At 43.4% G+C, this 9,957-nt stretch overlaps 1 protein-coding gene across 2 annotated transcripts in view; it reads left to right on the top strand.

The window, feature by feature from the left end:
• The first annotated feature begins 1,166 nt into the window (after nt 1-1,166).
• The window catches only part of ZNF469 (zinc finger protein 469), a 255,902-nt gene continuing 247,111 nt past the window's right edge, over nt 1,167-9,957 (top strand). The window contains exons 1-2 of one of the 2 annotated variants that reach the window (XM_075039861.1): nt 1,167-1,404; nt 2,556-2,789. The gene's annotated coding sequence lies outside the window, so the exon portion shown is untranslated. Of the gene's footprint in view, nt 2,790-9,957 lie in introns of both variants that reach the window. The other variant, XM_075039860.1, reaches the window with a different exon arrangement.

The following is a 9,957-nucleotide window of genomic DNA, read 5'->3' as shown; positions in this document are numbered from 1 at the left end:
GAACAAACTGTCGAGAGAGGTGGACTCCTCATCCTTAGGTACTTTCTGCTCTTGTTTGGCTGTCACTGGCAGGACTATCACCAAATGCAGCCCCACAATTTGTGATAGTAACAGGAGTGTGCCTTGATCTACGGCAGCCTGGCACTCTGTGATAAGCGTGCAAGGGTTATCCTGTGGTTCCCACAGTCTGCGGTTTCACCGGTGTCACAACAGTATATCCACGCAGGAAAGCCCATAGTCATTAAATCCATTCTCTGGACTCTCTCGGAGGATATTGCCTCTGTTCTCTCCTTATGCAGCACATGCTGTAAAGCACAACTCAATAATGTATGAAATATCCTAAATTCAAAAGCCATAAAATTAAAACGTACAAATAAAAAGTATAAAAGATTGAGGGCTTTGCTGATGTCCTGGTTTCCTGCAGTGGCAGTCTCCCATGACATCAGAAATTCTTTTTGAGCCTTTCAGGTAACCAGCAGGACCCTGAGCCTTGAGATTCACGTGGTACTGATGGGGCACAACAGACAGTCAGCAAGTGGGTGAGCAGTTTCTCCCGTTTTTATTCAGTGCCAAGTAACTGCACAGACTAAACCCTCATGACACCAGCAGAGGTTGGCGTTTTTGTTATGTCATGCAGTCCATAATTCATGAAGGTACCAATTTCTACCTTGAAACAATTTTTCTCATGGCCATCACTGGCCCTCTTGGAAGCTCATTCTTCTCTGATGAGAATTTTTTCTTTTTCTCTGTTGATTAGAAATGTCATGGTATAGGTCTTGGGTGCTTATTTCTGTAGTTTATGGGTCTTTTCCCAGTCTTGTACTCTATGGTTTCAGCTTTAATCAACTGACAATCCATTCCGTATCTCAAGCCCTTTTCCTACTTTCAGATTGCAGCTATGTGAAAGTGAGATTGGCACTAAAGCATCCAGAAACACTATACCCATCACTAGTTTGTTACCCTTGATCTGGATTTACTAAAAAGGCTCAGCTGCCAATAGAATAAATTCCTAAATAAAGTTTGTCAACATCCTGAAAAAAAGCCCAGAGCTACCTCTTGTCAAACTGATAAACAACTGACTGCACTGGGGGCAGAGATAAAATGCAAGCAACAACTTACTGATGTACGAAGTGCAATTTCTGTCTGCATTACCACAGGTAGCCCCGGCAGGCACAGCTGAGATCCCCTAGCAAAACAGGTTGGCCAAGGAGTGTCTGCTGCCACTCAAGGATATTCCTTCACCCTAGGTATTTGAAATCCCATTAGTACTTGGAAGCAGCACTGAAAACAGATACCTACGTGGAAATACCAAATGTACATAGCGATGCATGCCAATGACTGACACCATTGTCTGTCACTTGCTTAGATGTTGTGAGGAAGGTTGAGAAGGAAACTTCATGTTGCGTAAGTTAATATTTATTCTATCTAGAGTAATCTGTCTTCCTTATCTTAATAGCTGCATACCAGAGTTTTCATGTGTCTGAGAGACACAAGGCAGGTGTCTTCACTATTACTGATGGGGAAATTCTGGAGTCGTTCGTAGCCATGCAACGAACATGCATTTTTCGATGGCAATAGCTCCCACTGCGCCAGTGGAGCCCAAAGTGACCAAAGTATGTGTTGGCTCCAGCAGCACCCGCCGGCTGCCTTTCTGCAGCTGCTGGGTCTAAGTTACCAACGGCCCACATTTCATCCCAGGCAGAGTATATAGCTTTTTAGTTTCCATTCCCAGCTTGTGTCCTTTACTTTGTCCAGAGAAATACACGATGGCAGTGGAGTCTGTGATGCATCAGAGGTGCTGGCTCTGGTGAGTAAATGGAAGCTATAGCGTGCAAGTTTTTACTGTAATGGCTGTGCTTATCTACGTGTGCCAGGTTTGTTCAAAACCTTCAGAGCAGTCTGAGCTCTGCTGTAGGGTGCTGTTTCTCTTTCGGTTGATCTGCACAGGTCTGAGCAAGACGATGGAGAATGGGTAGTGGCAGGCATGCCTGGCTGTGTGACAGGACTGTCACATAGGAAGTCTTTGGCTCAGAAATAAGGTGACAGTGGCAGCTATTTCACCCTGCACAGCTGTCCCTGGAGGGGGTAGCACACGTTCTCGTCCGCTTTGCAGTTCTCAATGTATGAGGGTTGAGTCAGGCTAGCAGTGCATTTTACCGAGTTGCGACCAGTGAAACATAAAAGCCATAGGTTCTTGTGCACAGATGCTTGTTTGTAGCCGACAACAAAAGTCTTACTAATGAACAACGCTTCTGTCCGTAGGTGGTCTGGGAACCGAGGGAGGAGGGGTGGGTTGATAAAGATCATAAGAAAAAGAATTCAAGACAAACACAATTAAAAAAAAAGAAAGAAATGAAATCCCTAATCCTTTGGGACTGGTTTCTAAGGGTCCATAGTTAAAAACATCATAATTGAAAAGAGCTTTCTTATAGCACAGAGTTAATGAGGAGGGGGCATCTAAGAAAATATTTCTTTTTCTCTTAAAATGCTGCCTTCCCACTTCCTGCTTCTCTGCAGTCTTTTGTACCTAAGAGTTGTTTGTGGGTGTTTTCTAGACACTTCCAGCAGAAGGAGGGTTAAGTACATGAGAAGGGGGTGGAGAGGGAATCCCAGCTTGGAACTTGAGACTTTCCAGCTGAGAAAGAAAGATTCAGAGATGCAGACGTAATCATACAGCACTGCAATCAACTCCTGTGTCAAAAGAAGTCAGGAAAAGCACATAAATAACTCCACAGCCACACTTAATGTAGTGCAGGACATATATCAATAATGCCACCACTTCCTCCAGGGTGAGTATAGAAAAGCTTCCTGTCTAAACGCTTGCAAAATGGTTTATATACTTTGAAATGGCTTGGTGTAAACCTCAGAAATTGAGGTAGCTTTGAATTAAAATTATTTGGTACCAGATCAAATAGATACTCTTTTATCTTAATGCAAGTTTCAGATTTCCTTGCAAATAGTCTCAAGAAATAAACTGTGTTTGTCTGAAGCATAATCTGTATTGTTTCCTGCTGTAAATTCAAAAGTCCAAATGAGCTGCCAAGGACTGGAAAGCACACTCATTTAGCGGGAATGCAAATTTGTCTGTATTCTTTAATATACAAATTTGAACGTTTCTCTTTTAATGGCTTAACTCCTTCCAGCTAATTGCTTGAGTTGCTCTAGTTAGCTGCCTGCTTCAGTGTAATGAGCTGAACTTTTCCAGGTAATCCACGTGTTTAGGATGGGCTTTCCTGAAGCTGTCACTTTGAAGTGGCTATGAAGCGTCCTCAGTAAATCTGATGTAGTTCTACGTTTTCTTTGCTGCCTGTGTAATGTACAACAGCTTCTGTGAGGACTGTGGGGTGTTTGTGGTCAGTCTGCTGGTCTGAAGGATTCAAAGTCTTTTGATTGATACAGACAAACTGAAGGATGGAAGAGGAAAGAGATGCTGCTGCCTTGCTTCTCAGTGGAGTGCTTTCTCCCCTGCTAGGTGGATGGTGATGTGATGTTACAGATGGTGTGTGATTTATTGCATTATTAATATTATTGTTACCGGTCTTTATGGAATGGTTCTTGGTTAATGCGCTCGAGTTCATAAACTGTTTCATGCTGGGCTTTGTGTGTATGTGTTTGTGAAATGCCTGTTTTCCATTACAAAACTGGGAGATAAACGAAGACGACGGTCACATTTTCCTAACATAAATTTCTCCCTTTCCAGTCCTCCTTGGAAACCATAAATTTCAGCAGTGTGTCTGTGTGCTCCAGACATCAAAAAGCCACATTCAGGCAGGCAGATTTACAAGCCTTCTGTTTTCCTTGGTCAGGTCCTTTACAGAAGAAAAGATAGACATCCAGATGATAACAGAAAGCTGGGAAGGGAAGCAGAGCTAAAGGAGGAAGCTGTACAATGTAGGAGGGGAAGGAAAGTCTCCTGGGAGGACTTGTCTCAGCTGATGCAGTTCAGGTGGTGGATAGAGATTTTCCCTCTATTTCTGGCCAATAAACATCTTCTCATTTTCCTGTTCCTGTATTAAGTGTTTTCAGCCATAAGTATTCAACCTTTTCTTCCTCACAGCTAAAACTCTTGTCCAAGTTATTATCACATCACGTCTTGATTAATGCAACATCCTTTTCTCTTGGCCTTGATGAACACCGACTTTTGCCCAAATCATATCCATTCAGAAACTTCCTCTCATTTGGCTTTTGCTTCTCTATCATATCACATACTTGTCTGTACTTCTGCGGTCCTTCTTGGCCTCATCTTATATCCTGTTTCTCATTTAAGATCTGTTCCCTCTCCCATGCTGCCCCTTGCACTTGACAGGAACAAAATTTCACACGCAAACAACCTTTACTTCTTGCCCTTTAGTCCCTTCCTGTGGTGTGGTGTTTTCTGTGCCTATCATGAAAATCTCGACTGTTTCAGTTGCTAGCATGCTAAGACTACTTCCTACTAGGCCTAAATATTATGTTAATATTACTCCTAAATATTATGTTATTTTCCTGCCCTTTATTCCCTGTCTTTATGGGCTTTCTGTCTCTTTGAGGCTTGGACCGTCCTTTCTTTCTTGTGCAGCACCTAGCACCTATTTGTAGGATACTTATAGTAATTCATTCACGAGTTTCACTTGTCACCAGTTCAGCAGCTTTGGTCATTAATGCATAAGCAGTGTTATTTGTCTTTTTTATGCTTATTATAACTATGCTAAGATTAAGCATAATTAGCTTGGAGTTAGCACACATTAATAAAACCAAGACTCAATGTTGCAGATTAGAAACCTTGTTCTGGTTTTTAGTCCGCTTTAAAAACTTTACCATGCCCTGCAGAGCAGGTCAAACTTGCTGATCTGTTGAAATCAAACCTTTCTTGCAACTTCAGTTTGCTGAGTCCTTATCAACAAAATATTTGGGAGGCCGCAAAGGCCACGGATCCATCACCATAATTACCTCCCTGGCCAGCAGGGTCTCTGCACATTTCCTGGCAGGGGTGTGTCAGGGAGGAAAGGAGACTTCAGCTCCGCTCTCCCTCCCTCTGCTTTGGGACTTCTGGCCAGCTGATAGCTAGATCCAAGTAGACTTTCAGACCTCTTCTGAGTCCTTTGGACGTGCGCGTACTTTTTTTCAAATGCAGAGTGTGTGCCTATAGGTTGGCTGTATCCTTGACGTGACAGACTTGCTGTGCCCGTTCTGCACAGGACGTGTGCTTGTCATTTTATCATCTGGGATTTCCCCGGCAGGGATGTAGGAGCTGTGTGTGCATGTTTTCATGTCACACCATCCAGCTGTGGCCATGACACTCCCCACCAACACACACACATTGGCATTGGGCTGAATCTTCCACAATTTCTCTTCCTACCAGGTCGTTCCCAGGGATGATGTTTTCTAGCCTCTTGCTTTAAGAAGCTCCGGCAGAATCAGGAGCTGAGCTGTTCAGTAATGACTTCGAGCCACGACTTTTAGGAGAGACCTGTTTTGTTCAGGGCTTCCTTCTGTGTGGTTGTAACATGAGCGTCTGGGCAGCACCGCAGCCACGTCCAACTGCTGCTTGAAAATGCCTCTGAAAGGTGTCCCTGCTCACATTCTCCTTCGCTCGCCAAACATAACAATAGTAGTTACAAAATATAAACATTTAAATGAGAGTCTGACTCTGTAGCTTTTTCTAGTAGGTCCTTCACTGTTTTGGCATTTTACACCAACCCGTTACACTGGTGATAATAGGAGCAAGTCAGAAAGGAAACTCCGGATCCTGATTTTACTACAGATGGCTAAGCCTATCAACAAGGACTATTATTTCAGGTGCCATACTTAGTAAAAATCAGCTCGGTCTTGTTAGCTGCCATATCTTCTTGCGAGCTGTATCATGGAAAGAGATTTAATAATCCAAATCACCCACTGTTTTTGTAATGAAAATATACCTGCATTGTTCTGGGGAAAAGTTTTTTAGACCACCGATTTTTGTCATCCTGTTTGACTGGTTTTGCCATATGTGACAATCCTGAGCTACTACTTCCATGTGATTGTTTATTTCAGCTAGCATAAAACATTTCTCACTGTTATGCTAGTGCTTTTAAACAAGATCCCATCGCCAACCCAAAAGATGCTATTGAGATTAGAGATGTGTTAGGACTGTACTAGCTTGATCCAGTGTCAGTGCCTACCTGTGAGGTCTTGTCTTCTACAATAGATCTGGCATTTGCAATCTGTGGGTTTTTTCCAAGAATATATACAGACTGGTTTGTGGTGTTTTGTAAATATTTGGGCTGTGAGGCTTATCCAGATGATTTTGACAAATTTTCTAGAGCAGGAGATCCTCAAATGCGGTGGGTCTGTTTCTGGTAATGTGGGTGCTGGGTGGGCAGGTTCTTCTGGGGATGAGCTGGGGCAGGGTGTTGCTCCGGGGTCCTACCTGGGGCAGGAGGAGATAGCAATCCATCTCTTCAATCAGCAGGTCTCTGGGCACACGGCATGGTGGTGGTGCTGCTAAAGCGATAGGTAAAGCTGCTGTTGGCATCACCAGAGCAATAAATGAGGGAGTGTAGAGTATGTCTCTGCAACCACCAGACATATTTGTCTGCTTTGCAAATCGTGTGTTCATAGTTGAAACAGAACTGTGTTCTCAAGGACTGTCTTGTCAGCATCTTTTTCCAGCGGTGCTGGTCATGTTCATGGATCCTGATCACGTTCGTGGTTTGTGGTTGATCGCAGATAACACTGTCTTCCTCAAGGAGGGACGTCTGCTTTTAAACACATAACCACCAGCTGTGGCCAAAATCTCCATCCCTTCTGAGCGTACTAGTTCTATGAACGCCAAGGTATGCACGGCACAGGTCTTGATTTTGGTCATGCTGGTGACGGAGACTGTGACAATATCCTTTCTGGATGTATATCACAGCATCTAAGGACTGAAGCCTTGCTGCCTCAGTTCCCACATGTACTCTGTTAAGATCAGCATCCTTTGTTCCCCGGGACAGTTTTTTTTACAGTAGCGCTCTCAGGTTGCTAATTTGAGCAGCTGAAGTAGGGCAGCTTTGTTTGCACATCGTCATTCCAGGAAATCCTTGAATCTCCTCGTCTGTTGTGGCAGCCGGGTACATCTTGCCAAACTCTTCTCTGCCTGATATCTTTCCTTTATTTCCAGTACGTGGAATAGCAGCTCCAGCTCTTTCCAAAGTGAGTTGGAGCTCTCTGTCGTGCCTTTTCTGCAGATTTTCCCCAGATGTAAGCATCAGCTCTGTAGACTTTGGAACCCTCCTGGATACACCAACAAAAATATGTTGTATTTTCCAGTGAAACACCTCTGGTGCTGAATTCAACCCAAGTGACAGGCTGAGGAAAGTGTCTCTCAAAGAGAGTGCTGAATGCCCACAAACATGCATTTATTTTTCTAAGGGCACCTGCCAGAACACTGCTGATGCATCAAGCACAGAAATATATTTGGCATTAGACATCTCTCCAAAACTGTCTCTCTCTGTAGGTAATGGAAAATGTTTCTTTTTAATGTATTCTTATAAATATTTTGTCTGTGCAGAATTTTTTCTTGCTGTAACCTGTGAGTATAACAAATCTGTTTATTCTTTTCCTTTCTCTGTCGTTCATACTAATTGCATCTTTTCCAACTTTAGGTGCCATTAGTAAGACCAAGCTTTCTGCACCAAACCCTGAGTTTTACCTCGTTATTTTATGCTCAGTGCTCCTGTTGCTGGCTCCATACTGCTTTGTGCACCTCTGCTTTAAAATCTGCTTCCATTGCAGCACCGACTCTTGCTTCTATGAAGCCTTCCCTGAAGTAATGTTATTGTCCTCTATTTTTGTCAGCTTTGCTTTTGGTTCATTTCTAGTGGATTTCAGCTCTGGCAACGCTTTTTGCTACTCTCTTTTCCTCAGGGTAGCCTTTTACTCTTGGCAAAGTAGTTTCTCAGAGCCAAGAAACTAAAAAAAAAAAAAATAAAAATTCCAGAACCAAAGATGGTTCAAAGCTACCAAGGCCATGAGGCACTGTCTTGCATTCACAGCACTTGTGGTTAGTGCTCCTATAAATCTGCTTCCAGCTCCTCAGAGCTGTTGAGCATAAGGCCTCCTTCTAGCACACCAACTTGTTCCAAATAGTCCGCTCATGACCTTCGTAAAGCATGGCTTATGCAGAGAGCAGCTGTAGACAGCTGCTGGTCTTTGCTTGGGATCACAGTCACCCCAGGAATCCCATGTATTTTTGTAGGGAAAGCCCAGAGCTCCTTTAGCTGCATTTTATGAAGTTTAGTTTTATGGATAATGAGTCCCTTTGCAAGCAGGCTGTAGCCGAGGGGTTCCTTGCGAGCTCAGGAAGTGTCTCCATGCTTGGCTCGTTTTTGGTGTGCAATAGCAGCTGTCTTTTCTTTCCATCACTGATGTTTTCTTGGATCCGGGGAAGAATGAATCCTCTAGGTAAGTCAGCTGCAGTCCCACACGGACTAAAGGAACCTGGAAGTAGCAGACTGTCGCTGTATTGATTGTGGAAGGGACACAAGTCTTGGGTTAAAAGGCAATGATAGATGTCAGTGCCCAAGAAAGCTTGCGTGGGAGAAGCCTCGACGCAGACTAGTGTGAACACCGTCACTGGGCAACAAGTCAACCTGTCCTGGCTTTCATCTTTGCCTGGGTTATTAATTCTGTTGGGCTCCACTTCAAGCAGAGTCTGCTCCTGTGACAGATGAACTGTCAATTTATACAGCTGTGTGATTCCTGGGAGAGGGAACAGGCAATCCTCAGTAACCAGCACCCCGTTGTACTGTACGGAATAAAGAATCCTGTAGTATGTAAACATGCCTAGCTTTTCCCTTTTTTCTATTGTTTTAGTTCTTAACATTTGCCATAAATAAGGTCAGTGTCTTAGTAGCAGTAGTAGTAATAATAATACCTGATGGTAGTTTTACGTTGTGGGGTGATGTCTGTCCAGTTAGTCTGAGCTCTTGTCCTCATGTGTCTGGAAAATTTCTATTTGCATACATGTACAGAGGCTTTTTCCAGTTTCAAGGTGGGGATTTGCTGAAGGCCTAATCTGGGTCGTAATGAAAACTGCTGGGATAGACTGACTCATTCTCCTCCTATAAACAGCTAATGTACATAAACTTTCTATTTCTTTTGCACTTGTTGCTACCTCTTTTTATCCCATGTCTTAAATTCACTTGTTTTTATGGCAAGGAGATGATGCCAAGACCAACTATACTTATTCAACTCCTCCCAGTATTTTAAGCTCGGTCCTTTAGCTACTTGAAGCAATATCTCACCATGTGCACTCTTCAACAGGACAAGGGACTAAATGCAGACCCAGCCTAATTCACTTAGGTGATTTCACTTCACTGTCCAGCAGCTTCATTATATGATTATTGTGTCTCTTCTCATCATTAATAGATCATCTAAGCCCATCTAGGTCTGATCTAGTTCATTCTCTTTTTAGTATAGAGTTGCTTCCTGCAATCCACTTTCAAATTTCTTTGTGTTTGGTTTAGTTTCATGTGTTCCCAGAAATGATTCTTTCACTTGAAGCTGTGAAAGCTTCCACTCAATTAAGCTAGCTGAATTCAGCTGAATTCCCTTTTTGTCTTTATTCCATGATCCTGTTTTGTTCATTAATAAAATAGAAAGTATTTCAGATATATATTGTTGTAATTCATCAACACCACACTTTGGATTTCAACTACTGCTGAAGATCCTTCTCCATCGTGAGGGCCAGCACGCCTTTGGCAGGACATCAAACACACGCAGCTGTCCTCTGGAGACAAGTCCTTCCAGAGCTCACAGCGCTCATGTCTGCGTTCCTCACCTTCTCAAAGCACAGAATTCCCCCCGGCTCTGCCCTGTCGCATGCGACATCACCAAAAGCATCGTCCCTTCCGCATGCAATGGGGTTCCCAGAACTTCTGTTGTCTTTCTCCTCTCCACCATGTGTGCTGTACCTATTAAGGCACTTGGCCATGTGAAGGTGTGATGTTTACAGAC

Source organism: Buteo buteo, chromosome 11, assembly GCF_964188355.1.
Source record: "Buteo buteo chromosome 11, bButBut1.hap1.1, whole genome shotgun sequence".
NCBI classification, from domain to species: Eukaryota; Metazoa; Chordata; class Aves; order Accipitriformes; family Accipitridae; genus Buteo; species Buteo buteo.
The sequence above is the reverse complement of the archived record's forward strand: the minus strand, read 5'-3'. Positions and strand labels throughout refer to the sequence as shown.